Genomic DNA, 6,721 nt, shown 5'->3' with positions numbered 1-6,721 from the left:
ACACCCTCCTCACCACCGATTTGGATCACTTGTTGTTCCCTTGTCCCTGGGTTTGTTAACACCACTACCTTTCCCCCCACCTCCCACTCTCCCATGTCCCCCAGAACTGTCGGTCCCATTGTTTTCTCCTGTAGATTTGCCCAGTGAAATTTCTTGAGTTGCTTCCATGAACATTGTGGTTTCAAATAAAATGAAATCTTTGACAACTTAATCCTTACTCCATTCATCATGATGTTGTCTATTGGGCCCATTGTGAGAACTTTTGTTTTCTTTACATTGAGTTGTCATCCATACCGGAGGATGTAGTCTTTGCTCTTCATCAGGAAGTGCTTTGTGGGGCGAGGAGGGTCCCCCAAAAATCATCACACGTCCGGTAGGCGCAATTGTACAGCGATAATAAGTAAAGATTATAGTAAAGTCATAGAGAGCATGAGAGATAAAAGAGAGAGAGATTGAAATAATGGAGTCAGACACATTTCATGGTAGCTTGTTCACCTCATCCTCGCTTGGTGGTCCTCATGAAGAGAGCCCGGCCACGAGAGCAGGAGAGAGCCCTCGGAGCGAGAGCAGGAGAGAGCCTCGGGCACGAGAGCTGGAGAGAGAGCCCCAACTTCATTGCCAACCAAGGGTTATATCTCCTTCGGGGGGCATGGTTACAGGTAACCACACATCACAGGAAGGGGCAGTACAATAGGTATACACATTGTAGGAAGGGGATGTATGATAGGCATAAGCGTAACAGGAAGGGGATGAGCTAGAGGTGTTCCCATAGGAATGGGAAGGTTTAGGGGTATACATTTGACAAGATGGGCGGACCCTAGGTTCATGATGGGGGCCTAACCTTGGTCATCCTTGGGCGGGCTTGACCTCCCTGGGGTCTCCCACAAGGAAACAGACAACTGCTATCCTTATCAGAAGGGAGTGGGCCCTACTTGTTGTGGGATAAACAGTGGTGTCTGCGTGGTCTAGATGGCTGATAGCTCTTAGGGAGAATGACCCCTGATCTACTCCTGATGACCTCCAAGTGTATAGTCATTTGCAAGCAGCTAAGTTTGACATATATTTGGGGGAGACAACTTGGGAGAAATCCTTCTGTTTCCCACAGTGCTTCAAGTCTCTAGATCCCAGCAAGCGAAGCTGTGTCGTCTGCATATTGCAGGTTGTTAATAAGCCTTCCTTCAGTCTTGATGCTGCGTTCCTCGTCATGTAGCCCAGCTTCTCAGGTTATTTGCTCAGCCCACTCATTGATTGAGTTTGATGAAAAGGATGACACATCCTTTTCCTGATTTTAAACCTTTTTTAAGTGACTACATCTGGATCATGTTCAGATTCTGCAAAAGCGAGTACAAGTAAGAGTTCCGGGATTCCCATTCTTCTCAGTGTTATCTGCAGTTCATTATGATCCACGGAGTCGAATGCCTTTGCACTGTCAATAAAACACCAGTAAGCATCTTTCTGGTATTCTCTACTTTCAGCCTAATTCCCTTGGAACTAGGAAAAGTTCAGAAACACAAACAAATAAGAAAAATAAGTGTGTACTTAGAAAAGGAAAATAACATGTACACTAATTCTTCCAAGGGAGGTGGTATGGGAAAGAAACTTCTAATTTATCCTTAACCTCCCCAAGAGGGCAATTTGCAACACTTTTCAAAGCTTCAATCAACTGTTCATACCCGTTGACCCAGAAATTCCTTTTCTAAGACTTTAAGCTAATAAATAAATATGTACACAAAGATGCAAAAAAATAGTATGTTTGTTACAGTGTAGCTTAAAACAAATTTGAAACCACACAGCTGTTATTGTTTCCAATGTACTCTAACCTAAAGCAGATTGATGAGCAGACATGCGACAGCCCATGTAATAGCACATTGCATCCATTTGAAATGATTCATTTCACAGCTATTTATTGATTGCTGGCTATGTGCCAGGGGTTGTTGCAAATAAGATAATGTCTGTAAGGCTGGTCATAATGACCTAACTTTCATTCTTTTTTTTTTTCATTCTTAATTTCAGTCATTTGTGTGTATGTGTTTAATCAGTGTAACTAAAAGTGTGTCTTAGGTTCTTGATCTGCCCCCCCCAAGAACCAATGCTTAGTTTAATTAATTTTATTTATTGTATTTTCTATTTTATTGCTGCTCTCATATTTATTGCTCCTTTCTTTTTGTTGCTTTGAGTTTAGTTTGTTTTGTTTATTCTAGTTTCTAAATGTGAAGCACTTTTCTTTAAACTTCTTTTCTAATGTAGGTCTTTTTCTAAATTTTTAATCTTCCTCTAAGTGCTGATTTAGCTGCGTCCCATAAATTTTGGCATGTTGTGTTTTATGCATTTGCTTTCCTGCCCTACTCATGAACTTTATTTTATGTTCTCTAGAAGAGCATTTATTCCATTATAAGCACTTACACAGTTAGTCATGGAAAGTAACAGGCATGCTGGGGAAACAAGTCTCCCAAAGGAAGATAGATGGTACCTAGCTGGTGGTCAGAAACGAATGTTCTCAAAAAAAAAAAAAAGCAACTCTTATCCAAAATTAATTTAATTGTAAAGACAAATATCAGTTATTGATCCACTCTTCTCAACTTAACTGGACAGCCTACCCGTGGTATAACTGTCAGGTAAAAACACCTATCTTTACAATGTGGTGGTCCCAAGTCACAAACAACAACCAACCATTTCACAGAAAGGAAAGAAATCATATGCCATCCACTGAAGAAATACACTAACAAACAAACTATATGGGAGCGGAGGAACATAGAGAATAAAGATGGAGAGACTGCTAGGCATAGAAAAATGTGCGTCATGGCATGTCAGGTGGGAAGAATGCTGAATAGGAATCTACAGGACTTGAATCCCCCTGACTCCTTAATAAAAAGGACACTGTGGAGTGTTATACTTCATGGCTCAGACACCTACCTCACTTGGCTCGATTCCTTACCCACTCTCACCTTTCCTTAAACAAGTCAGAAAACTTGGGATCAAAGCAGCAGGAGAAGAATAGCTACGTGCATCTATAGCCCCGTGGCTACTCAGACCTGAGTTTGTTTCTGGAAAATTCCTAAAGATAATTTAATCTTAGTCAGTGGCTTTGCTAAATCAAACGTCAGAGTTGACATTTAGAAAATACCCAGTGTTGCACTGGGTGCACTGTGATGGTACCTACAGAGAGACAGCCAGAATCGTATTCTCAAAGCCAGTGTTAAAATCACTTGCTTGCTTGAGAGACAAAAGGAGTCTAAAACCACAAGTATAAACATATCTAGGACCTTGTCCTCCCGGATGCACCCTTCCTTCAGGGTCTTCATCGTTGTAAATGTTCTCTGCCATCTGCCACACGTGTGTGATGTTATCTTCTGATACAGAACAAATCACCCAAGGTCTGTTGAGCTTCCAGGAGAAATCCGCTCTCTCGGCAGTTGTGCCCACCATGAGGAAACAGTAAGTCTGGCAGTCCATCTCCTTCTGCATCTTCTGACGTCTATGATCAGTGCCACAAGAAGCCCAAATGGTTTCATTGTGACGCACCACAAACCTGGCATAGTTCATTCTTATGCGAGTCAAAACAGAATGCAACTTGAGTTTCAGAGTTCTCGGACCCCACAAAACGACAATCCTGTCAACGGATGCTGTTGGCAAGAACGAATTCACGAAAAGGAGGGAAAGCAACGCAGCTCACTTCAGCTGTGTGCACACCGACTGACTGACTTGGTTTGGAAGTATTGTTTGAACGCTCTAAGCTTCATCCCAGATCATAAGCTTCTGATGATCAGCAATCAACCCAAATAGAGACTCGTGAAACATCTTCACCTGCGGCTGTGTATCCAGCAAAGGTAGTCTTCGCACCCATCACTCTTCCTCCCTTTGGAACAGCACTGATGTCCCACGGGCAGCTGGTACGATCATCTGAATCAGGAAGCAAGTCCCTGCTGAGATGGGGTGCCACGGAAGTCCATCGTCCTCCTTCTGATGTCCACGAGGACGCGAGTCTGGGCTACACTCTCCAGAAGGGTCTGGTGTGGACAGACGTTTCGTGTAGTTAAAAAACAAGCCCGTCACTGGATGGAATCTTGGTTGCAATAGTGCAAGGATTCCGGGCATGTAATGGGCCTGATTTACTTCTCCTTCATGGTTGATCTTGATTTCTATTTCAATCTTTCCGCAGCCGGAGCCCAAGCCTCCAAATTTCCCCTTGTCACTGTCAGTAGGAGGCATCAAAGTAAGCAGCAGCTTTAGGGAGCTGCACCCCAGCTATCACGAGGTGGTTTTGCTCGACTGAGGTGTGCATGCCCAGGGCAAGTGGATGGATGCTGAAATCATTCTCTTCTCATGGGGTCCCATCTGGAAGCCGCTGTGCAGTAGGGTAGGCTACTCCAGAGCATGGTCATCACCAAATCGCCAAGGAACGGGGTGTTCTGTTTCCATAGTTTGTACTCATCCATCACCCATTCTTCCACGGCGTCATCAAAGATGGCTTCCTTGTCAGCCGTGGTGGGCAGGCCCGCCAAGGAGCCTGGAAAGAGCTCAGAGTCACGCATTGCAGGAAGGGGGGTGGAGGGTGGGCAGGCTTTGGGCACTCGCTCCATGCTTGGCCCCTATTGTAGGAGTTTCACTTTTCTAAAAAGCTTATGTACAGATATGCTTGATACAATTGATGTATGGATTGTTATAAGAGCTGTCAGAGCCCCCAATAAAATGATTGTTTAAAAAAATAAAATAAAAAGCTTTGTTGACCAGGCTCAATGTAATGAAACGGAGAGATTTTGCAGATATATAAAGTTGCAGTTTCTTTCTTTTATTCTTTTTAGAAAAATCATTGCATTGGGAGCTCTTACAGCTCTTATAACATTCCATATATCGCTGGTATCAAGCATATCGTACTTGACATGTTGCCATCATCAATTTCTAAACATTTATTTTCTATTTGAGCCCTTGGTATCAGGTCCTCTCCCCCACCCTGGTGACTCCTTGATAAATTATGTTATTATTATTTTCATATTTTACACCAACCGCTGTCTTCTTTCACCCACATTTCCTGTTCATACCCTTTGTGGGGGAAGGTTATGTGTTGATCATTGTGATCGGTGCCCCCTTCCTCTCCTCATTGCCCCACCTTCCCCCTACGCTCCTGGTAGCCTACTCCCATTTCTGTTCCCAAGGGGTTTATTGACCTGGATTCTGTGTGTTGTGAGTTCTTATCTGTACCCGTGTACATGCTCCGGTTCAGCTCGTAGTGAAAGGTAAGACTAGGGTCAAGACATGGGGGGCGAGGAAGCCTCAAGGAACCAGAGGAATATTGTGTTTCATCGGTGCTATACTGCACCCTGGCTGACTCATCCCTTCCTTGTGACCCTTCTGTGAGGGGGTGTCCCATCGTCTACAGATGGGTTTTGGATCTCTGTTCTGATCCCCCTCAGTCTCAACCATGTCTTTTTGTTTTGTTTTGAATCTTCCGGTGCCTGTGACCTGATTCTGTGGGAAGTTTCTTTTAAGAATTTTGTTTGAATGCAGAAACATATATGCAAGCATATTTGTTATATTTACATTAAGTGAATAGTTAAAAGTTATACATTGTGGCTGTTCGGTGCAGGCAAGTCAGTCCCGAACATGATACTATGTACAACTGAATGAAACACCGCCCCTCCCCACACCTGCCCCACCATCATTAGGTTGGAGTCCAGTGCTGCAGCCACGTGTCAATCGATCTCATCAAAGGTCTTCCTCCTACTCACTGACCCTTTGCCAAGCATGATGTCCTTTTCCAGGGATTGGTCTCTCCTGATAACATGCCCAACACACAGGCGATGGAGTCAAAGGTAGCATTCTGACTGCATGTCCTGTCCTGGCCTCCTTTTGCACTTTTGTAGATGGATTTTTTTTAATGTCAGAACATGGACATTACCCCTCCTAAAAACTGCAGTTGGACATGGCCATCAGTGTCAGATTGTAACACGCTGACCTGATGGACATTAGTGTTTTCACAAGGGAAACAATGCTGTGGTGAATGCAGGTTAACACTTGGACAGTTGAGTAAACAAACAGAACGTTAAGAGAAAAAGTGCCAGACAGTGAGAGGATGACACGCTGTCTCTCGTTTCAGCTTTGCCTTCACCTCAAATTCCCATGAGATACGATGGGTGTGATGCAACTCCTGAAAGTGTTCAAAGAGCTAAAAATAATTTCAGAACAATTGCTGTAAGTTCAGCAGAAGCAGAAGGGCTTTGGAAAGATGAGCATAGTATGTTCAGAGAAGAGAAGTCACCTGTTCCTAATATACCAAACACAATGACTATTGTCTAATTGGCCTACCTCAAAAGCAATGAGATCCTACTGTCTCATTTTCTTGAGATAAATTCCTTACATTGAATGTCTAGGTAACATGTAAGCATTCAAACATTGAATGTATGTCGGCAGCCATCCAGAAAGGTTGAACCAAAGTCTATCATCATGCATGTTCCCATCAAGTTAAATCAGCCTTGCAAATCTTTGCCAGTTTTATGAGTGAAAATGAACTCTTGTAGAGATTTGGAGCTGTTTTGGAAGTTTTGGTACCAGAAGTTTGTAACCTTGTGAAATAAACTAAAACACTCCCTTTCTCTCATCACCCTATGGGACAGTTGAAAGAATACAGAAATTATGTGTCCCTTGAGAGATTAGTAGAACTCACCTGCTACATCATTGTACTGGTGCTTTTAACCAATTAGGTATAGGTGATCAGCTGCTTGCC

At 43.3% G+C, this 6,721-nt stretch overlaps 1 pseudogene; it reads right to left on the bottom strand.

Annotated features, from left to right (window-relative positions):
* Window positions 1-1,307: 1,307 nt before the first annotated feature.
* LOC101640760 lies at window positions 1,308-4,580 on the bottom strand (annotated as a pseudogene).
* Between the last annotated feature and the right edge of the window lie 2,141 nt (window positions 4,581-6,721).

The sequence above is a fragment of the Echinops telfairi genome, unplaced genomic scaffold (assembly GCF_000313985.2).
Source record: "Echinops telfairi isolate 266 unplaced genomic scaffold, ASM31398v2 ScPeMD7_7475;HRSCAF=8513, whole genome shotgun sequence".
NCBI lineage: Eukaryota > Metazoa > Chordata > Mammalia > Afrosoricida > Tenrecidae > Echinops > Echinops telfairi.
The sequence above is the reverse complement of the archived record's forward strand: the minus strand, read 5'-3'. Positions and strand labels throughout refer to the sequence as shown.